Source organism: Elephas maximus, chromosome 17 (assembly GCF_024166365.1).
Source record: "Elephas maximus indicus isolate mEleMax1 chromosome 17, mEleMax1 primary haplotype, whole genome shotgun sequence".
In the NCBI taxonomy this organism is placed as follows: domain Eukaryota; kingdom Metazoa; phylum Chordata; class Mammalia; order Proboscidea; family Elephantidae; genus Elephas; species Elephas maximus.
The window spans coordinates 25,195,132-25,219,951 of record NC_064835.1 but is presented as its reverse complement, the minus strand read 5'-3'; the positions used below and the strand labels follow the sequence as shown (position 1 = coordinate 25,219,951).

Below are 24,820 nucleotides of genomic sequence, written 5' to 3'. Positions count from 1 at the left end.
TAGGATACTATCCATATGCATGTAAGGAAGACGAGTTAATATGACTATTATTCAAATTTATGCACCAATCACTAAGGCCAAAGATGAAGAAACTGAAGATTTTTATCAGCTTCTGCATCCTGAAATTGATTGAACATGCAATCAGGAGGCATTGATAATTACTGGTCATTGGAATGCAAAAGTTGGAAACAATGAAGTATTGGTAGTTGGAAAATATGATCTTGGTGATAGAAACAACGCTGGAGACTGAATGATAGAATTTTACAAGACCAATGACTTCTTTAGTGCAAGTACTGTTTTTCACCAACATAAACAGTGACTATACACATGGACTTCTCCAGACAGAATACACAGGAATCAGATTGACTACCTCTGTGGAAAGAGACTATGGAAAAGCACAATATCATCAATCAGAGCAAGGCCAGAGTCCGACTGTAGAACAATCAATTGCTCATATGCAAGTTCAAGTTGAAACTGAAGAAAATCAGCAAGTCCACGAGAGCCAAAACAAGACCTTGAATATGTCTCACCTGAATTTAGAGACCATCTCAAGAATAGATTTGACATATTGAACACTAATGACTGAAGGACAGACGGGTTATGGAATGACATCAAAGACATCACACATGAAGAAAGCAAAAGGTTATTGAAAAGACAGGAAAGAAAGAAAAGACCAAATGGATGTCAGAGGAGACTCTGAAACTTGCTCTTGAACATCAAGAAGCTAAAGCAAAAGGAAGAAATGATGAAGTAAAAGAACTGAACAGAAGATATCAAAGGACTGCTGAAGAAGATAAAGTAAAGTATTATAATGACATGTACAAAGAGTCAGACATAGAAAACCAAAAGGGAAGAAAACGCTCGGTGTTTCTTAAGCTGAAAAACCTGAAGAAAAAATTCAAGCCTCATGTTGCAGTAGTGAAGGATTTTATGGGGGAAATATTAGATGACGCAGGAAACATCAAAAGAAGATGGAAGGAATACAGAGAGTCATTAGACCAAAAAGAATTTGTCGACATTCAAGCATTTCATGAGGTAGCATATGATCAGGAATCGATGGTACCGAAGGAAGAAGTCCAAGCTGCACTGAAGGCATTGGCGAAAAACAAGTTTCCAGGAATTGACAGAATATCAACGGAGATGTTTCTACAAATGGAAGCATCGCTGGAAGTGCTCACTTGTCTATGCCAAGAAATTTGGAAGACGCCTGACCAAATGACTGGAAGACATCCATATTTATGCCTATTCCCAAAAAAGGTGATCCAATAGAATATGGAAATTATCGAACAATGTTGTTACTATCGCACACAAGCAAAATTGTGCTGAAGACCATTCAAGAGCGCCTGCAATATTATGTCAACAGGAAACTGCCAGAAATTCAGGCCAGATTCAGAAGAGGAGGTTGAACCAGGAATATCATTGCTGATCCTGGCTGAAAGCAGAGAATACCAGAAAGACATTTACCTGCATTTTATTGACTATGCAAAGGCATTCGACTGTGTGGATCATAACATATTTGAATAACATTGCAAAGAATGGGAATTCCAGAACACTTAATTGTGCTCATGAGGAAGCTGTACATAAATGAAGAGGCAGTTGTTCAGACAGAACAAGGGGATACTGAGTGGTTTCAAGTCAGGAAAGGTGTGCATCAGGGTGGAATCCTTTCACAGTACTTATTCAATCTGTTTTCTTAGCAAGTAATCTGAGAAGCTGGACAATGTGAAGAAGAATGGTGCATCACGAATGGAAGACTCATTAACAACCTGTGCTATGCAGATGACACAACCTTGCTTGCTGAAAGTGAAGAGGACTTGAGGCACTTACTGATGAAGATCAAAGACCACAGCCTTCAGTATGGATTACACCTCACCATAAAGAAAACAAAAATCCTCACAACTGAAACAATGAGCAACATCATGATAAACAGAGAAAAGTTTAAAGTTGTCAAAGATTTCATTTTACTTGGGTCCAGAATCAACACCCATGGAAGCAGCAGTCAGGAATTCAAAAGATGCATTGCATTGGGCGAATCTTCTGCCCAGGACCTCTTTAAGGTGCTGAAAAGCAAAGATGTCACCTTGAAGACTAAGGTGTGCCTGACCTAAGCCATGCTATTTTCAGTCACATCATGTGCATGTGAAAGCTGGACAATGAATGAGGAAGACCAAAGAAGAACTGACACTTTTGAATTGTGGTGTTGTTGGAGAACATTGAATATATCATAGACTGCCAAAAGAATGAACAAATCTGTCTTGGAAGAAGTACAACCAGAATGCTCCTTAGAAGTAAGGATGGTGAGACTGAGTCTTACATTTTTTGCACATATTGTCAGGAGGTATCAGTCCCTGGAGAAGCATATCATGCTTGGTAAAGTACAGGGTCAGCGGAAAAGAGGGAAACCCTCAACGAGATGGATTGACACAGTGGCTGCCTCAACGGGCTCAAGCATAACAATGATTATAAGGATAACGCAGGATCAGGCAGTTTTTCATTCTATGGTATATTGGGTCGCTGTGAATCGGAATGGGCTAGATGGCACCTAACAACAACAACAAAATGACAGCAAATATTTTGAAAAAACATAAGTAGTTCTTATTGTGAATTTTTATTTATCACTTAAAGGATATTAGGTTAGATGAAACGTTCTGGATATTGTTTTAATAATCCAATGAGGCTCATCATGAAAAAAAAATGTATATTAATAGCATAAGTTCCCAGAAACTTTTTTTGCCCTTACTTAAACCTTGTATCACTAGTAAGATAATAATCATTTTTAGCATAGAGACTGTCCTCTAATTCCTTTATTTCCCATTTTGTATACTGAAAGTATGTGAAATATTGGAAGGTGAAGAATCACTTGTTGAGTAGAATTTTCTTGTTTCAGCAACAGTAGTAAAAAATTAAGTATATAGATAATAATTAAGAAAATAAATTAATAATAATAATAAATTAACCTTGAGGTTTACTTTTCTTTTATGACCTTTAACATGGTATGAAAATAAAGCCATTACAATTTCTTATTTTAATTTCCTTTAAACATTTTATTTTACAAAATAATTGGAAGATATTTTACTGGATTTCTCTATAGTATTTACTCAACTGCTTACAAAACCACATTGCTGTTGTTAGATGCTGTCAAGTCGGTTCCAACTCATAGCGACTCTATGCACAACAGAACGAAACACTGCCTGGTCCTGCGCCATCCTTACAATCGTTGTGATGCTTGAGCTCATTGTTGCAGCCACTGTGTTAATCCACCTTGTTGAGGGTCTTGCTCTTTTCCGCTGACCCTGTCCTCTGCCAGGCATGGTGTCCTACTCCAGGGTCTGATCCCTCCGGACAACATGTCCAAAGTATCTAAGACGCAGTCTCACCATCCTTGCCTCTCAGGAGCATTCTGGCCGCATTTCTTCCAAGACAGATTTGTTCGTTCTTTTGTCAGTCCATGGTATATTCAATATTCTTCGCCAACACCACAATTCAAAGGCATCAACTCTTCTTCGGTCTTCTTTATTCATTGTCCAGCTTTCACATGCATATGATGTGATTGAAAATACCATGGCCTGGGTCAGGCACACCTTAGTCTTCAGGGTGACATCTTTGCTCTTCAACACTTTGAAGAGGCTCTTTGCAGCAAATTTGCCCAATGCAATGCGTCTTTTGATTTCTTGACTGCTGCTTCCATGGCTGTTGATTGTGGATCCAAGTAAAATGAAATCCTTGACAACTTCAATCTTTTCTCCATTTATCATGATGTTGCTCATTGGTCCAGTTGTGACAATTTTTGTTTTCTTTATGTTGAAGTGTAATCCATACCGAAGGCTGTGGTCTTTGATCTTCATTAGTAAGTGCTTCAAGTCCTCTTCAGTTTCAGCAAGCAAGGTTGTGCCATCTGCATAATGCAGGTTGCTAATGAGTCTTCCTCCAATCCTGATGCCCCATTCTTCTTCATATAGTCCAGCTTCTCGTATTATTTGTTCAGCATACAGATTAAATAGGTATGGTGAAAGAATACAACCCTGACACACAGCTTTCCTGACTTTAACCAATCAGTATCCCCTTGTTCTCTCTGAACAACTGCCTCTTGATCTATGTAAAGGTTCCTCAAGACCACAATTAAGTGTTCTGGAATTCCCATTCTCACAACCACATTAACATTATCAAAATCAAAATATTATATAATGGTAGTAATTAATATACAAATCTTATTAAACATCACCAACTGTTCCAATATTAGCCTTTTAATTTTTTTTCTCATTTTTTTTATTGTAGTAAGCATATGTATAAAGGAGCCCTGGTACACAGTGTTTAAGAGCTCAGTGGCTAATATTAACGGTTGGCAGGTGGAATGCACTAGCCACTCACTGGAGACCAATGGGCAGTTTTATGGTGTCCTATAGGATCACTATGAGTTGGAATCAACTAGAGAGCAATTTTTTTTTTTATCTACAAAACAAAACATTTGTCATTTAAGTATTTCATACAGTGACATGTTTACAGTGAATTCAGTGACATCAATGACATTCATCATGTTGTGCAGCCATCACCAGTGTCTGCTTCCAAATATTTCCATTGCCCTTAACAAAAGCTCATCACACACTAAGCTAGACTCCCTCTTTCCTCCTACCTTCCACCCTTGGCAACCACTAAAAATTTTGATCCACAAGGCAACCGAAGACCACGCATTGTATTTAGATGTATGTCTTTTTACTTTTCTCCTGTTTGATTTGGTTTGTCTGTCTGTGTTTGGATGACATTGACTCAAAGAATTCTCAACAATAATGTTTGTAGGATGTCTCTTTGATTGGATTTTTCTGAAGTTATCTCATAACTAATATCAAATTATGCATTTTGGTAAGAATATCAAAGAAGTGTGCTCTTCTTACCTTATAAAATATATCATTTAGATAATGTTAACTTTAAAAAATATTTTTATTATTTTTCAAATACAGGTAACACAAAACTTGCAAATTCAACATTTTTTCACTTGTACAATTCAATGAAACCAGTTACATCAATCATGTTGTGTAACCATCACCAACATCCATTATCATATTTTCCATCTTCATAAATAGAAACTGAACAATGCTTATGAACATGATAGTGTGTTCATTGTGAACAACTGCTGTAGCATCCACATCATCATTGCCAGAACAGATTAATAAGGGTGTAGATATATATTATATATAATATATATATTTATTATATATATTATAGATATATTTTTTAGATACATATTATGAAATGAAACATTTGACAAAAGCATTCTTTTCTATTCTAATCAGAAAACAGAATCAGAATGAGTTTGCATTCAAGTGGAACAGGTAACATTAGATGTTTATACTTTTTCTTGGGATATGTTATCTCCTCTTCCTCTGTCGTGAGATATTCTGAAGAGATCCAAACCATCCTACCAAACATAACATTGATCTTTTGCACCGATGTCATATTTCTGATTAGGTACTATAAACAAGACATTGCTAGTATGTTGGAAGCAATGGTAACACTTATGCACCCCAGGGAATGGAAAGTAAACCCTACGAAAATTCAGGAACCTGCCATTTCACTTAAACCTGTATGTCCTGTAGTTCGAAGCATGCTGGATATCCCTTCCAAAGTAAAGAGAAATTGTTGCATTCTCTGTCACAAAAAGGATTAGGGAGGCAACATATTCTACTCTTAGGAATACTGCTCTGACTGATACACTGGGTGACATGGAAGTCAGTTCAAATGAGTGGGACTCAGAGTAGAAAAGAGGTTCTGCAGCAGGCAGCTCTACAGCCCTGTACTTGTGTCATAAAATCCAGCAGACGATATGCTTTCAAAATTGTTAGCAGTGGGAAAAGATGGAGTGTGGATTTTCTGGCAAGTCCCAGTGAGAGGATCACTACGCAGGCCCGTGGGACTCTGAGTCAAGGCCATCCCACCCACATTGGAAAATTATATGCCTTTTAAGAAACAACTTATTGTATGCTTTTGGACCCTGGTCGATTTAGGCGTTTTAAACCACAAGACCCTAACCGAGAACATATCTGGATCTGCCCATTAGAAGCTGGGTTCTGTCAGATTGCCATGTCACAAGTTATATGGGACCAGTAGATGGAAATAGTAGCTGTGGGTTCAATTCCAACATAGCAAGAGGGCACCAGTAGGTTGCATGAACAGGTAGCCCAGACACAAAGGTCACCAAACACTGTTTCACCAGCCTCCTTTTCTTGCTGGTAGTTATGGCCCTATCTGGGTTGGTCTGTGCCCATTAAAGGAGCAGGAGATGTCCTGAGCATGGTTTATGCATGAGTTATGCTATATGTGGGTGTAAGGTGAAAGATATTCAAGAATGTCCATGAAAAATAGTAGAGAGAGAAAAATCTTCCTAATAGGTGTTGCTGTGAGTGTGACATAAGATTATTCACTTTTTATAATAGAGGATGTGACCTGAGGTGAGAATACAGTTGGTCTTTGTAACTGGGAAAGGGGTACTACTGGTATATAACAACTAGGGGCCAGAGGTGCTGTCCATCCTTAAATACTGAGAGCAGCTCCCCACAAGAAAGAATTATCAGGTCCAAAGTGTCAATTGTGGCAAGGTCGAGAACCTTGTGCTATAAATATGCTGGATAAGGGGAAAGGGAAGGTGCTAACAATTAGCAGGCTCTTTGTATGTGCCAGGCACAATTCTAACACTTTATGTGAATTAACTCATTTAATCCCCAATGAGGACACAAGGGTCAGAGAAGTTAAATCACTTGTCTAAAATACCTATTACAGTTAGGAAGTGGAGAACCCTGGGTTTAAACTGTCTGACTTGAGAGCCCACTCTGTTAACCATCTTGCTACAACATCCCTTTGTTGAGGTGAAATTCACAACACACAGTGTTAAAGCAATGTTTTAATATTTTACTAATGAAACCCTACCGACTTGTATGGATGGCAAGGGACAACGCCTCTTCCTTTTTAAGAGCTGTGTATATAGGGTCGCTATGAGTCGGAATCAACTCGACAGCATTGGGTTTGGGTATAGACTCCAGAGGATAATCAGGGAAGTGACAAGGAGGCTACTCATTTCCCTGAACTTGGGATTTGGAATTCCTGGTGTGAAATTATAAACTGAGTAGAACCTTGAGTCTCAAAGGATACAATATTAGTTCTATAACACAGAATGCAAACACAGGCTCAGTAGTTTCTGCCCTCAAGAGGCTCATCAGACATGGCAGGAAGTCATGAGAGAGAGAGCATAATTTCTGCTCTACTCATCCATTACTCAAGAACTACAGGGCATTCAATACATTCCAATTTCAGCCAGATCATTGTTTTGTAGGCTCATTTAAGTTTGTTTTTCTCCTTTCAAGTGAAGAGCAGCTTCTGAGCCAATTCTCAAATAGAAATTGTGAAGAATACCCTAGAATCTCTCTTCTAGCATGTCACAGACTGAGGACTGAGCTCATGACTATGTCTCCTTTATCATCAAATTTTGTTCCCCTCAGGCAGTTGGAAGGGAGGCTTAGCAGCAGTGAAGCCTGCAGGAAAAGGGAGGTGAGTGTTGAATCACCTCTGTCTTGATAATTTCCTTTCAAGCCCTGAATTACATAAATCAAAGGTTGCAGGGAAACACCATTCTTATTGTCCCATTCAGCTCTAACACTTAGAAGGAAGGACCTGCAGCATACCACTGGGTAGAAAAGAAGAAATCATGTGCAGAGACATCGGGGGTCTACCAGCATTCTTTATGGTACAGAGATACACAATACGGGTAAAATGGAGGGGAAAATGGGGAAGCTGCTGGTATCACCATAGGAATCATGCTTCTGAAATGCCTTGCGGTACCTCTGGACAATTCTTAGCTTGTAAACCAGCAACTCCAGCTCTCCCTCTGGAGACAGAGAACAAGAGTTCATTGCTAATATCACCTTCTACCTCTGTTCCTACAGATCACACTAGTGAAGTGAATGGCTATGAAAAATGACTATTTAGTGATTGAGCTTATCCTTATGGGATTAACAGACCAACCTGAGCTCCAGCTGCCCCTGCTTTTTCTGTTGTTGGTGAACTATGTGGTCACTGTGATGGGGAATTTAAGCTTAATCAATCTGACTTAACTGAATTCTCACCTTCACACCCCCATGTACTTTTTCCTCTTCAATCTGTCCTTCATTGGTCTCTGCTGTTCATTTGTCTTTACCTCCAAAATGCTGATGAGCTTTATTTCAGAGAGGAACATCATCTCCTTTGAAGGATGCATGACTCACCTATTTTTCTTTTGTTTCTTTGTCAACCCTGAGTGCTATGTGTTGACAGCCATGGCCTATGATCGCTATGTGGCCATCTGCAATCCCCTGCTGTACACGCTCACCATGTCCCCTAAGGTCTGTTCCCTACTGATTTCTGGTTCATATATGATGGGGTTTACTGGTGCCATGGTGCACACATGGTGTATGATCAGGTTGATCTTTTGTGACTCCAACATCATCGACCATTACATGTGTGACATTTTCCTCCTTCTCCAACTCTCCTGCAGCAGCCCTTATGTGAATCAGCTTGTGGTTTCCATTGTTGTAAGCACAGCTGTCATAGCATCTAGCCTCATTATCTTTTTCTCTTATGCTTTAATTCTTTTCAATGTTCTTCACATGTCAGGATCTAAGAGTTGGCCCAAAGCCTTCAGCACCTGTGCCTCCCACATAGTAACTGTTGGTCTCTTCTATGGATTTGGAATGCTCACTAGTGTCAAGCCATCATCTTCTAGGTCTGTGGACCAGGGAAAATTTTTCTCAGTGTTTTATACCAGTGTGGTGCCCATGTTGAATCCCCTCATCTATAGCCTCACAAACAAGGATGTCAAACTTGCTCTGAAGAAAACTCTGAAGAGGATTACAAACTGAGCTGAAGAAGAAGTGCTACTTTAGTCCCTGCCTCTGTTGCTATTTTTTGCCCCCTTCTCCTTATCCTCTTCCTCCTCTTTGTCTTTTTCTTCTCTTCATCTTTTTTTCTAAAGTATTCTTGGAGGGGTTTTTACTCTAATGTCTTTTCTCACCATAAACCAAAACCATGTTTACCTATTCTTGGACTCCAGGGTTATCCCAGTCCCAAGGTTGCCCAATCTGATTGTTATTCCTCTTATCAGTTGGAGGCACTTGACTGATTTCCTTTCTGTGTAAAGATAAAACTGCCTAATATTTACGTGTGTGTGTGTCTTTCCCATGTAATGTGGACTGTAGAGTGAGATACTGTGTGACCCATGCATTTCTTTGTTTCTTTCTCTGAAACATTTGTATTGCCTTTCCTGTTTCAAGGGTTTTATTACTTAGGATTGCATTAAGACAGAGAAGGAGGTGACAAAAACTGTGGGCATAGTTCAGCTGTAAAAATTTTCAGAATTTTTCAGCGTTCTTTTAGTAATAATTTCTGTTCTGGACTTTCAGCTCACATCTGTAATGTTACTGGATACCTTGTTAATCCCAGTTCTGTTATCCATGAGAGTGTGCAAGGATAACTGAGGGTCACCACTTGTAGCCACCTTGCACAAACCACACCTGTACTAAAAATTATAGGAAGTTCTTTTAAATCCTCTATTTTTTTTGCATTGGTTAAATGATCAGAAATCCTGGTAGCATAGTGGTTAAGAGCTATGTGTGCTAACCAGAAGGTTGGCAGTTCGAATCCACCAGGCGCTCCTTAGAAACCATATGGGGCAGTTCTACTCTGTCCTATAGGGTTCTCTATGAGTTGAAATCAACTTAATGGCAATAGATTTTGGTTAAATGATCTGTTGTCATAATAGAATTGAAATTGTCCCTGACTTGTATTGGTGGAACGAATGTTATTTTCCACATTATATATTTATCTTGCTATCCACAAGTATTCTGGGATTAGTGTAGATTATGATTCAAATTACACAGCAATATTCTTGGCTACAGAACAGAGTGCCAAGTATAATATGAAGTTTCTTTGTTTGCTCAGCTGTGTAACAAGCATGCCCTTTACAAAAGAAGTCCTTTTTCCTCTTGTGAAAAAAACATACAAAAATATTATAGCAAAAGCCTTCTCGTATTAGAATTTATCCTTTCAATATTTACCTTTGACCTCTCCCTTTTCTTTTAGAATAAAAAATTAAATCTGTGGTCTATTTGTGTCTTGTATTCTTTACCAACCCTATTGAAACATACGTCTCCTTGTCCTGTTCTCCACTTGAGGAAATGGTTATATGACCGGCTCAGGGTCACACAGCTAATGTTGTGGAGCCCAGTGTTTGAACCCACTGTTTATCCTAGGAAGGAACAGCAGGAATGTGAAAGAATGAGCTTGAACGTGGAGGTGGTTGGAGGGCATAATGCAAAGTGAAAGAAGTCAGGTATATAAGGACAAATATTGAAGAAGACAAGAACAGATAAATATACAGAGGCCAATATTAATTGGTGCTTACCAGGGAGAAGACAGGGTAGGGCTAAGAACACCTGAACTTAGTTGTTACTTTCAGTGATAGGAAATGTGTTCAGAGTGTGGAAGTAGTGAGCACAGAACATAGTAAAGATGAGAGCTTGAGCATGAATAGAAAGGTATAGACACAGTTAAAGAGAATGCTAAGTTATGATAATGTAACTAATGTCAACAAACAATTTTTACGGAAATTTGTAAAATAAGATTTTTATTATTATAATTCAGATGAGGATTAACAGAACAAACTAGCTTCTCATTAAACAATTAGTACACATATCATTTTGTGACATTGGTTATCAAGCCCATGACCTGTCAACACTCTCCCCTTCTTGACCTTGGGTTCCCTATTACCAGCTTTCCTGGCAACTCCTGCCTTCTTGTCCTTGGCCCTGGGCTGGTGTGCCCATTTAGTCACTTTTTGTTTTATGGGCCTGTCTAATTTTAGCTGAAGGGTGAACTTCAGGAGTGACTTCATTACTGAGCTAAAAGGGTGTCCAGTGACCATTCTCCAGTCTGTGTAAGACCAGTAAGTATGGTCTTTTTTTGTGAGTCAGAATTTTTTTCTACACTTTTCTCCACCTCTGTCCAGGACCCTCTATTTTGATCCCTGTCAGAGCAGTCAGTGATGATATCGGGGCACCATCTAGTTGTGCTGGGCTCAGTCTGGTGGAGGCTGTAGTACTTGTGGTCTCTTAGTCATTTGGGCTAATCTTTCTCTCGTGTTTTTTGTTTTCTTCATTCTCTCTTGCTGCAGACAGGGGGAGACCAATGGAGTGTCTTAGATGGCCACTCACAAACTCTTAAGACCCCAGAAGCTACTCACCGAAGTAGAATGTAGAACATTTTCTTTGTAAACTATGCTACCAATTGAGCTAGATGTTTCCCAAGACCATGGTCCCCACAGCCCTCAGCCCAGTCATTCTTTTTCTCAGGGAGTTTGGATGTGTCTGTGGAGCTTTCCTGACCTTGCCTTGGACAAATTGTGCTGACTTCCCCAATATTGTGTACTGTCTTACCCTTCACCAAAGTTACCACTTATCTATTGTCTACTTAGTGTTTTTCTATCCCCACCTCTTTTATCCCTCAGAACCATCAAAGATTATTTCTTTTTATGAGATTTTATAGCAGTGGTCTTAGACAATATTTGTCCTTTTGTGATTGACTTATTTTACCCAGCATAATGCCCTCCAGATTCACGCATGTCGTGAGATGTTTCCTGGATTCATCATTGTTCTTTTTGGTTGGGTAGTATTCCATTGGATGTATATACCACAGTTTGTTTATCCATTCATCTGTTGATGGGTACCTAGGTTGTTTCCATCTTTTTGCTAGGGTAAACAGTGCTGCAATGAACATGGGTGTGCATATGAGTATAGGTGTGATGGCTCTTATTTCTCTAGGACATATTTCTAGGAGGGGGATTCCTGTATCATACTGTATTTCTATTTTTAGCTTTTTAAGAGCACCATATCATTTTCCAAAATGGTTGTATCATGTTGCATTCCCACCAGCAGTGCATAAGAGTCCCAGTCTTCCCACAGCCTCTCCAACATTTTTTATTTTGTCTTTTTTTTGGTTCATGCCAGGAAATTCAGGGTGAGATGGTACCTCATTGTGGTTTAAATTTGAATTTCTGTCATGGCTAGAGATCTCGAGCATTTCCTCCTGTGTCTGTTAGGTGTTTGAATGTCTTCCTTGGTGAAATCTCTGTTCATATCCTTTGCCCATTAATTACTTGGATTATTTGTTTTCTTGTTGTAAAGGTGTTGTGTTTTCCTGTAGGTTTTAGAGATTAGACATTTGTCAGAGTTGTCATAGCCAATATATATATTTTTTCCAGTCTGTAAGTTCTCTTTTTACTCTTTTAGTAAAGTCTTTTGATGAGCATGTGTTTAATTTTTAGAAGATCCCAGTTATCTAGATTTTTTTCTGGTGTTTTGTGTTGATAGTTATGGTTTGTATCCTGTTAATGCCATGTATTAAGGCCTCTACCATTGTTCCTATTTTTTTCTTCTATGCTTGTCATAGTTTTTGGTTTTATATTTAGGTCTTTCATCCATTGTGAATTAGTTTTTTTTGCATGTTGTGTGGTATGGGTCCTGTTTTTTTTTTTTTTTGCAGATGAACATCCAGTTTTTCCAGCACCATTTGTACATAACAAAACTAAAATATATAAAGTGAAGCACATGTGGGCCCAGCTACAGATAGTTAGCAGACACAACCAAACACCTCATTTGACTGGTCTACTGGGTTTGCAGGTTTGGGACCATAATCTCATGGAGCAACTCAGTCATTTGACATAATATAATTCATAAAGACAATATTCTACATCCTAGTTTGGTTAGTAGCATCTGGAGTCTTAGAGGATTATAAGCAGCCGTCTGAGATACAACGATTTGTCTCTACCACTCCAACACTAAAGAGAATGAAAAAAACCAAAGGCTCAAAGAAGAAACTACAGAAACAATAGTCTACACGAATAGTTATACTACCTACCTGGAGAGCAGAACTAGATGGTTCCCAGCTACCACTACCAACTGTTCCGACCAGGGACTGAATAGATGGTCCCAAACAGAATGGGAGAAAAATGTAGAACAAGACTGAAATTTCTAAAAAACGGCCAGACATACTAGACCAGAAAAGACGAGATGAACCCCCAAGACTATCACCCTAAGATGCTTTTTAAACTGGAAACTCAAACCACTCCCAGAGGTCACCTTTAAGCCAAATGACAGACTGGCCCAAACCTCTATGATATTAATGAGGCAAGATTAGAAGCAGTTTGTTAATGAGGCAGGACTCAATCTACAAGATTTGGTTGTGTCTTAAGTGAATCTCTTTTGAGATATAAAAGAGAGAAGCAAGTGAAGAGTCAAGTGACCTCATTCTACCAAGAAAGTAGAGCCAATAGCTTGCTTCCTCTGGACCTGGAGTCCCTGCACTGAGAATCTGCTAGAGCAGGGGAATATTGATGACAAGAAACTTTCCCTAGAGCCAATGGAGGGAAAAAGCCCTCTTTTGGAGGTGGCACCCTGAGTTTGTCCTCCTAGTCTTCTGGACTGTGAGAGATTGGATTTCTCTTTGTTAAAGCTCTCCGATTGTAGTATTTATGTTATAGCAGCACCATATAACTAAGACAGCACTTGTAAGTACTGTGCTCCTCAAAATAATAATCTAAATGAAACCAAATGGTTAACATTTGTTCTAGACAAAAGATGAGAAGGCAAGGGAGTAAAGGGGAGCTAGATTATTGGAAACAGAACAGCCAAAATGGAATAAGAAGAACACTGATGTATTGTGAAGGATGTAAGCAATATCACTGAACAATACGTATAGAAATTGTTAAATAACCTAATTTCTGTATAACTTTCACCAAAAACACAATAAATATAAAAAAAAAAGTGGAGGTGGTAATAGAAGTGATGTCATCAGGCAAGATGCTGGTAGCAGAGAGATCATCAATGAGGCTGTGATATCAAACTAGAGAAATGTACATGGCCCTAGATAGGTTGCAATAAATACTTTACCACTATACATATATATAGAAAAATATATATATATCTGTGTGTGTAATTACATGTTTTTATATTGAGTTGGAATGGACTCGCCGGCACTGGATGTGGGTTTATATATATATATATATATATATATATATATATACACTAATAATAGCAATCTTTTCCTGTGATGCTTAGTCTGAGGATTTTGGGGACAGTACTCCCTGTGGAGTCCTAATTTCCATATAGTATATATATACTTATAAGTTCTCAGCTGCTAACTGAAAGGCTGGCAATTCAAACTTACCCGCTGCTCTGAGGGATAAGATGTGGCAATTTCCCTCCATAAAGATTTCAGCCTTGGAAACACTATGGGCAGCTCTATAGGGTAGCTATGCGTCAAAATCAACTTGATGGCAACGGGTTTGGTTTTGGGGTTTATATGTACTTTAAAAAGCCTATTAGGTATTATGCTATCATTTTAAATTTGGAAACAGAAAAAAGATAGAACAATAGAAAATAAAACTCTACAAAATCTTCTTGCGTTGTAAGTTATACAGAAGATAAACTGTCTGCTGTTCATAACTATTTTCCATGAGGTCATGACACCCAGAGGACATGTCTATGTCAGGGGGTGTAATTCAGTATCACTGTTTTTTTTTTAGTTTATCAAAGGGCATATGAGTTTTGAAAAGGTTGGAAATGTTTTATAAGAATAGCTTTGTAGTATAACTATGCTAATTAAGAACGTCACTTAAATCTAATTAAAATTAATACTATGAAAGCAAAACATCAGGTATTTATTTAATACTTATCCCATGGTCATAATTTTGTTTAGAAATTTATTTTTCAAGCAGAATCTGAATACCTCCTATCTGCTTCTGTTCTTCTTTTGTCTATATTCACTAAAGTGTCTGGCCAAATAGAAAGCTTAAAATTGTTGGGTTTGACATTTTCTATAAAGTGCTTGTTTTTTAAAGTTCACATGTATTTTTTAAATGTTATTGTGTTTTAGGTGAAAGTTTACAGTTTTAGTTTCTCATTCATTCATAAATTTACACATAAATTGTTTTGTAACATTGGTTGCAATCCCAGCATTGTGTCAGCACCCTTCCCTTTTCCCTTTCCACGCTGGGTTCTCTGTGTCCATTTGTCAAATTTTCCTGTCCCTTCCTCCCTCCTCTTCTTGTTTTGGGGCAGGTGTTGCCCATTTGGTCTCCTCACTTGTGTTATTGTTTGTTTATCTAAGCCTTGGATGAAAGGTGGACTTGGGAGTGATTTCAGTTCTGTGTTAGCTGGTTGTCCATGGACCGCAGTCTCAGGGGTTCTTCCAGCTTCTGTCAGACCAGTAAGTCTGGTGTCTTTTTGTGAATTCAAATTTTGTTCTACAATTTCCCCCTGCTCCATCTGGGACCCTTTATGGTGATCCCTGTTAGAGCTGTTGCTGGTGGTACCTGGGCATCAGCTAGTTCTTCTGAGCTCAGGCTGGTGGGGGCTGTGTTCATGTGGTCTAACAGTCCTTTGGACTAATATTTTCCTCGTGTCTTTGGTTTTCTTCATTCACCTTTGCTCTGGGTGGGACCAATACATGCATCTTGGATGACAGCTTGCAGACTTTTAAGATCCCCTATGCTACTCACCAAAGTAGGATGTAGAACATTTTCTTTAGGCAGTATTTATACCAATTGACCTGGATGTCCCCCAAGACCATGGTACCCAGCCCTCAGCCCCAGCAACTCGGTCCCTCAAAGTGTTTGCCTTAGTCAAGTTGTGCTGACTTTCCCTATATTCTGTGTTGTCTTTCCCTTCACAAAAGTTAACACTTGTCTGCTATCTACTTATTGATTTCTCCTTTCCACCCTTCTTCTCCCTCGTGACCATCAAAGGTGATTTTTTTTCCCCTCTCTGTATAAAAGTTTACTTGGGTTTTTATAACAGACGTTCATACAATATTTGTCCTTTGGTGACTGACTTATTTCACTCAGCATAATGCCCTCCAGATTCATGTATGTTGTGAGATGTTTCCCAGATTCATCATTTTTATCGTTGTGTTGTATTTCATTGTGTATATCATAGCTTATTTATCCATTCATCTGTTGATGGGCACTTTTTTCCATCTTTTTGCTATTGTGAACAATGCTGCTATGAACGTGGATGTGCATATGTTTATTCACACGACGGCTTTTATTTCTCTAGGATATATTCCTAGGAGTGGAATTGCTGGCTCATATGGTATTCCTATTTCTAGCTTTTTAAGGAGAGCCATATTGTTTTCCATAGTGGCTGCATTTTGCATTCTCACCAGCAATGCATAAGAGTTCCAATCTCCCAGCAATCTCTCCAACATTTGTTATTCATTTATTTTTTTTTTTATTAGTGTCAGTAAAGTCGGGTGAGATGGTATTTCATTGTAATTTTGGTTTGTATTTCTCTAATGGCTAATGATTTTGAGCATATCCTAACATGTCTTTTAGTTGTCTGAATATCTTCTTTGGTGAAGCATCTGTCCATATCCTTTGCCCATTTTTTAAATTGCGTTATTTGTCATTTTGTTGTTTAGGTGTGGAAGTAGTCTATAGATTTTAAAGATTAGACCCTTGTCTAATATGTCATAGCCAAAATTTTCTTTCCTGTCTGTAGGTTCTCTTTTTACTCTTTTGTTGAATTCTTTTGGTGAGCGTAAGTGTTAAATTTTTAGGAACTTCGAGTTATCTAGTTTATCTTCTGCTGTTTGTGCATTGGTAGTTTGTATTCTACTTAGGTCATGTTTTGGGGCCCCTAGCATTGTTCTTATTTTTTCTTCCATGATCTTTATCATTTTAGGTTTTATGCTTAGGTCTTTGATCCATTTTGAGTTTGATTTTGTGTATGGGACAGATATAGATCTTGTTTCTTTTTTTTTTTTAACAGACGGACATCCAGTTTTGCCACTGCAGTTCCTTAAAAAGACTGTCTTTTTCCCATTTAATGGATTTTGTTTGCTTGTCAAAAATCAGCTGATCATAGGTGGATGTATTTACATCTTGATTCTGTTTCATTGGTCTATGTGTCTGTTGTACCATACCAGGGTTTTTGACTACTGTGGCTATATAGTAGGTTGTAAGAGCAAGTAGTGTGAGGCCCCTATCTGTGCTCTTTTTCTTCAGTAATGCTTTGCTTATCTGGGGCCTCTTTCCTTTAGATATAAAGTTGGTGATCATTTTTTCCATCTCGTTAAAAAAATGTTATTGGTACTTGGATCAGAATTGCTTTATATCTGTAAATATCTTTGGGTAGGATTGACATTTTCACAATCTTGAGTCTACCTGTCCAATGAGCATGGTATGTTTTTCTATTTATGTAGGTAGATCACCTTTGGTTTCTTGCAATAGTGTTTTACATTTTCCTTTGTATATGTCTTTTGTATCTCTAAGGAGCCCTGGTGGCATTTTGGTTAATGTGATGGACTGCTAAGCAAAATACCAGTGATTTTAATCCACCAGCCTCTCCATGGGAGAAAGTCTGCATCTGTAAAGATTTACAGCCTCGGAAAACCAAGAAGGTCGCTATGAGTCAGAATCTACTCAACAACAGTGGGTTTAGTTTTTATGTCTCTGATTAGATTTATTCCTAATTATTTTTAACTTTTTAGGGGCTACTATAAATGGTATTGTTTCCTGATTTCCTTTTCAAAGTTCTATTTGTTGGTGCATAGGAATCCAACTGATTTTTGCATGTAGGTCTTGTATCCTGCTTCTCTGCTGAATCTTTCTATTAGTTCCAGTAATTTTCTTGTGGAACCTTTCAAGTTCTTTATGTATGTTGTTGCTGTTATTAGGTGTTGTGGAGTTGGTTCAACTCATAGCTACCCTATGTACAGCAGAAGGAAACACTGCCCGGGCCTGTGCTATCCTCAAAATTGTTATGCTTGAGCTGGTTGTTTTAGCCACTCTGTCAATCCATCTTGTTGAGGGTCTTTCTCTTTTTCACTGACTCTACTTCACCAAGCACGATGCCCATCTCCAAGGACTGGCACATGTCCAGAGTATGTAAGATATAGTTTTGCCATCCTTGTTTCTAGTAACATTCTGGTTGTACTTCTTCTAAGACAGGTTTGCTCATTCTTTTGACAGTCCATGGCATATTCTATATTCTTTGCCAAAATCACAATTCAAAGGCATCACTTCTTCTTTGGTCTTTTTTATTCATCAAAGTAGAGTAGAACTTAATCATGTGGTTGGAGTCAAGATTTAGGGTTCTTCATTTGGTAACGTGGCATGACACAAAATGAAAAGAAACAGCTGCAAACATTAACAATAGGAACATACAATGTATGAAGTATGAATATAGGAAAATTGGAAGTCATCAAAAAGGAAATGGACTGCTAATGATCCATATGTTATGCATTAGTGAGCTGAAATGAACTGGTATTGGCCATCCATAAGGTCGACTATCCTGGGAATGACAAATTGAAGATGAATGTCACTGCAGCCATTGTGAAGAAGAGCATTTCAATATCTTTCCTGAAGTACAACACTGTCAGTAATAGAATAATGTACGTCCACAAGGAAGAGCAGTTAATATGACTATTATTCCAATTTATGCACCAATCATTAATGCCAAAGATATGACCAGGGGCATATTGTGGAAAAGACTTTCATTTACTCACATGCAAGTTCAAGTTGAAACCAAAGAAAATTAGACCAAGTTCACAAGAGCCAAAGTATTACCTTGAGTATAGAGACCATCTCAAGAATAGATCTGATGCATTGAACACTAATGACCGAAGACCAGACAGAGATGTGGAATGACATCAAGGGTGTCATACATGAAGAAAACAAGAGGTCATTAAAAAGACAGGCAAGAAAGAGAAGACCAAAAAGGATGTCAGAAGAGACTCTGACACTTGTTCTTGAACTTAGAGCAGGCAAAGTGAAAAGGAGAAATAATGAATACAAGAGTTGAATGGAAGATTTCAAAGAGCAGCTCAAGAACACAAATAAAGTATTATAATGAAATATGCCAAAAGTTGTATTTAGAAAACCAAAAGGAAAGAACATGCTTGGCATTTCTCAAACTGAAAGATCTGAAGAAAAAATTCAAGCCTTGAGGTTCTACAAGGAAAAAAGGGACACAGGAAGCACTGCAATGATTGTGTTGTAGCCCAACTCAAGCAGTGTATCATTCTTTTGTACACAGAGTCGCTATGAGTTGGAACTTACTTGATGGCACCTAACAAAATAAACTGCACATTCAATGATTTTGAGTAAATATGTAGAGTTGTACAACCATCCCTACAATCTATATTTGTAATTTTTCAATCACCTCAAAATGTTTCCTTATGCCCATTTGCATTTTGATTCCTGCTCCCACTCCCATCTTAAGGGAAGCACTGATTTGCTTTCATTCTCTAGAACTTTGACACTTTCGCACATTTCATATAAATAGAAGCACGTATCATATAGTCTTTTGCTTCTGAATTCTTTCACTTAACACAATGTCTGTTATTACCCGATCTTTTGTCATTGCAGTCAGCGTTTTGCATGATGACAAGTGAAAATAATTTGCAATTTTGTTATACTCAAGGCCTTTTCACTGACAATTTTTTCATGTCTAATAATGGTGATGTGTACTTTCACAATAGAGTTAAGAGTGGGACATAGGCAGTGTTCACTAGGTCTTTGATTGATTATGCAACCTTCTCAAACTCTGAGTGTCCCATTTTTATTCTTGGAGGAGGAAGACTGAGAGCCTTGACTCAGGTTATCTTAAAGAAAATTCCAAAAACATGTCTTAACTATAATCATCTAGCCCACGAAACATTTTCCAAAAATAAATCAGTCAATTTCTTGCTGAAAGAAGGACCTATCAATGTTTAAACTATCTCAGAAGATTGACAGAACTTAGATTGTAAACAATAGAATTTCATTCAGTAATAAAAAGAAATGAACTATGCATATATACAACAAATTAGATGGAACTTAAAGGCATTATGCTGAGTGAGAAGAACTGGACTCCATGTTTATATACCATACGACTCTTTTTTATTTTTATTACCTTGGAGATGACTCAGTTGTAGAGATGGACAAAGGATTAATGCCTACTCAGGGACACAGATGGTGGTGGAAGGAGGTAGGTGAGAATACTATTGCTGATAGTCGCTATCCAGTGGATTCCAATTCACTGAGAACCCAAAATAAGGTATTATGAGGGTGTTCTTTTTGGCTTTGAAATAACTTTGTGACTGATTATGCTGGCTCTAGAAACAAGTATATACATAAGATCAAATTATATAAAACTGCACACACACACACACACACATACACAAAAATAAGGGCCTGTAAAACTTGTAAAAGCTAAATAAAGCCTTAAGTCTAGTTGACATTATTATACCAATTCCTGGCAGTGCTATTGTACTGCAGTTACGTAAGATGCTGACATTGAAGGAAGCTGGGTGAAGAGTTCAAGGGACCCATGTTTTTGCTACTTCCCATAAGTCTGTCATCATTTCAAAATTTAAAATCTATGAAAAGTAAGTGCCAAAAGGTGAAAACAACCTAAGTGTTCATCAATGGTTAAATGGATAAACAAAAGGTGGTACAAACATACAATGGAATACTACTCAGCCATAAAGAGGAATGAAGCCCTGCATGGATAAACCTGAAAACCTTATGTATGCTCAGTGAAATAAGTAAATCACAGGACAGCTATTGTATGATCTCACTTACATGATATAATAAAAATAGGCAAATATATAGAGCCAAAGTTTATAGTGGTTATTACAAGTTCTTATAAGGGGTGGGAGGGAGAGGGAAGGTGGAACAATTGTTTAGGAAGCAGTGAGTGTACATTTATAGTGATGGGAAATTTGGCATATTTTCTTGAATTGAAAGCCATAAACAGTGATTTTTCTTATACATTTGATTTTAACCTATTAAAAGCAAAGACTTATTAAGTCAGAACAACCCAAAACAATAAGTTTTCATGAAATAAAGGAGCCTTATTATATTAAATAACTTTTAAAAGAATGATAAACTCTTTAATCAATGAGAAAGTATCATTTTGCTTTGTCTTTAAATATGCATAATTAAACACTGATTATTTAAAGGGACTCAAAATATTTTTAAAAAGGAGCATTATAAATAAACTTTATTGAAATATACATCAAGCCTTTCTAAAACTACTTATGTTACCTAGGTGAAATTTTCAGTAACATTAATTCTATTTATGTCCTTGTCTGAGACAGCAGAGACTCCTTAGTTCTATGCCCTGTGGATTATATAATCCCTTGTGGGTAGTTTACATTTACTATTTCAACTTAGGGAGTAAGGCAAACACCGTAATTTCTTCCCTGCAGGAGTCATCATGAGGGGAAGGTCCTAAGGGAGACCTATGCTGGATTTCTAGCCAGGCCAAAAGAATTGAAAGGCCTAGGTGAATGCCATGTGCTCTATGACATGCTGGCTCTGTTGTCAAGACTGTGGCTTCCCTGCACACACCATGTTGTCATATTTACAACTACAAATTTGATATATATCTCAGAATGACTCTTGGAACATTCAGGCTGTGAGAGCTGTGCTACCACCCTCTTACCAGTAAAGGGGGAAGAAGATCCTGTGACTACATGTGGTTAGAATTGGTGTCTCCAAAGTCAATTCTTCCTCCAGGATTGTCTTCAAAGCCAATAGTGGAGGTGAAATCCACATAAAGAGCCAGGACTGAGGTTTTCCATGAAGTAAGGGTGACTTAATCAAGTTTTTATTGTCCGTACTCAGTCTGTATGTTGCTGAAAAGGGAGATATTTCTTTCTATAGCAAGACACTCATAGGCATGCAACACTACCTCTACTGCCTGCACTCTTCTCAACTTACTCTGTGTTGGCTTCATCCTCACTCCTGTAATAAGAGAGCGACAGCAGTTCCAAGTGGCACATCCAGTATAAAGCAAAATCAGAGGAAAAAGAACTGTGTCTCTCTCCTAAATTTATTTATTGAAGTCTAATATTCTCATAGAAGTATTTACATACCATAAGTGTATAGCTTGATGAATTTTAACAAACTTGACTACTAAAGTAACCGGCTCCCAGATTAATTATTTCTCTTTCGTGCCCTCATACAGATGCTGGGAAAGCACGTCCACCTTCCTTTCTTCATTGTCTGTGCAGCTGGGATGGAACAAAGAAGGAAAATGTGTAGAAACACCGAGGTATATATTCGATTATAAATATTAGGCTACTGAGGGTCTCCACAATGCTTCTCCCCCTTTTTTGACTTCAAGAATTGTTTTAGAAAGACACCTGAATATCCTACAGACAGTGAAGGGACTTCTTTCCAGGAAGGAGAATATGAATATGATCTCCTCTGTAGTGCAGTTCTGTCTGCATTGATGGGCATCGCAGAGAAACTGCAGTGTTGAGTATAGTGATGGAAACATGAGTAGGAAGCAGGAAGTAAAGGGCCAGATGAATGAGAGGGACGGATAGGAGAGGCTTTCCGACTCTCCATGCTCATCATCAGGTAGACTTGTACCTCAGCGACCCCATCCTTATATTTTCTAGTAAAGACAGAAGGAGTTGTTCATCACAAGTTAGCTCATGCAGACAAAATATAAGTTGGTTGAACTGTTGAGTGATGTGTGCGGCAGTACATTCAGACTCCACGAAGCAAAGGAAAACTTGGATTCTGCCAATCAGAGTCCCTTTGTAATGAGTGTGTATGTGTCACGAGAGACCTGGGTTCTCTACTAAAGAAATTTTCTGTTTTCCTCACAGATTTCCAAAATGAGAATGCTTGCTAGAAATGACTTCTTAGTGCTTGAATTTATTCTTGCTGGATAACAGATTATCCAGAGCTCTAGCAACCTCTTCTTATTTGTTTCTAATGATCTACATTGTCACCATGTTGGGCAATCTTGGCATGATAATTCTTATCGGGATAAATTCTCACCTTCACACCCTCATGCACTATTTACTGTTCAATCTACCCATCATTAATCTCTGTTACTCTTCTGTCTTCACCCCCAAAATGCTGATGAACTCTGTATTCTAGAAGAATAGCATCTCCTATGTTGGGTGCATGATCCAACTGTTTTTTTCTTTCTTTTTTTTTGTCATCTCCGAATGCTATCTGTTAACCGGAATGGCCTATGATCACTATGTGGACATTTGCAGTGGGTCACCACGTCCCATCAGGTGTGTTCTGCGCTGACACTTGCTGTATATGCCATGGGATTTGCTGGAGCCACTCCCCACACAGGCTGCATGCTTAGACTAACTTTCTGCAATGCTAAGATCAACCATTACTTGTGTGACATCCTCCCTTTCCTCTAACTCTCTTGTACCAACGCCCATGTTAACAAGGTAGTAGTTCTCATTGAGGTGGGTATCAGTATTATAGTAGCCAGTTTTGCCATCCTAATTTCTTGTGTTTTCATCCTATTAGCATTCTTCATATGAAATGTGCTCAAGGAAGATCAAAAGACTTCAGCAGCTGTAGCTCTCACATCATTGCTATTTCTCTTCTTTTTGGGGTCGGCAGCATTTATGCATCTTTAGTATTCTTCTCCTGAATCTATGGACCAGGGAAAGTTTTATCTATTTTCTACACTAACGTGGGGCCCATGCTTCACCCTCTGATCTATGTTTGAAGGACAAGGATGTCAAATTAGCCAAGGAAAGCCTTGATTAAAATCCAGAGGAGAAACACACTCTAACTAGAAGCAGTGGTAATGTAAAGAAATTCAGGCATCTCAAATTTTTATTGGTGTTTTTCATGAGGAGATTATGTGTATAACCATGTTGACTCTATGGATTGTGTTATGTATGATTTAATAGACTTGTTTTTATCACTTCTTTATAGTTAATCTTGTCTCATTCTTTGCTACTTTGTCTACTGCAACTCTCACAAGCTTACTGAATAATTAAGAGCGTGTTTCTAAAGGGAACATATACACCAACTATTTTCAATATTGTTTCATGTCTCTTCTGTCTCCTGGTCTATTCCTAACCTGAATGAATCTAGTGAGTTCCATAAATCACCTAAGGTAAACTTTATGCTACAGCTTACTCACCTAAACACAGAAGTGCCAAATATAATAAAATCATTCTCATTCTTATTAATATTGTCACTGTTTTATAACAAAATGAAACGCACTGCTGTCAAGTAGATTCTGACTCATGTATCCTATAGGACAGAGTAAAACTGCCCCATAGTAGAAATGCCCCATAGTAGAACTGTCCTTTTGGTTAGTAGCTGGACACTTAACCACTCCACCACCAGGGCAGTAGGATTTAGTGATAAGCTTTCATTTCAAACTTTGTATGCATTTTAAAATAGAACCAAACCCTCCTATTGTTCTATTTAACCTATGCCCCTCCTATTATTTTCCTGGCTTATCTTGTTCTCTTTTGAAAGCGGCAAAATCTGTCCCACATTTCTTCAGCTTTTGAGAGGGTCTATCAGCCCAGTGCATTTGATATTAAGGATAATGCTTGTAACTCTTTTATTGTCAAAGACATCATTAACAGAGGATGAAAGAAATAATATATATGTATCTCAGTACTGGAAACCCTGGTAGTGTAGTGGTTAAGTGCTACACCTGCTAACCAAAAAGTCAGCAGTTTGAATCCACCAGGCGCTCCTTGGAAACCCTGTGGAGCAGTTCTACTCTGTTCTGTAGGGTGGCTATGAGTCAGAATTGACTCGACAGCCCCGGAGTTTATTTTGTTTTATCTCAGTACTCCAATAAGGGTGCAGGATGTTTTATGTGATAAAAATTGTATTTACTACCACCTGCAATGACAGCAAATATTTTGAAAAAAGGGCATACATTCCTTATTGTGAATTTTTGTTATTTATCACTGAAAGGAAAACACTGCACACTAGGTTAGATGAAATATATTAGCTGTT

The 24,820-nt window shown here is 38.1% G+C and overlaps 1 pseudogene; it reads left to right on the top strand.

The window, feature by feature from the left end:
• The first annotated feature begins 7,925 nt into the window (after positions 1 to 7,925).
• On the top strand, positions 7,926 to 8,882 carry LOC126060804 (olfactory receptor 143-like; annotated as a pseudogene).
• The last annotated feature ends 15,938 nt before the right edge of the window (positions 8,883 to 24,820 follow it).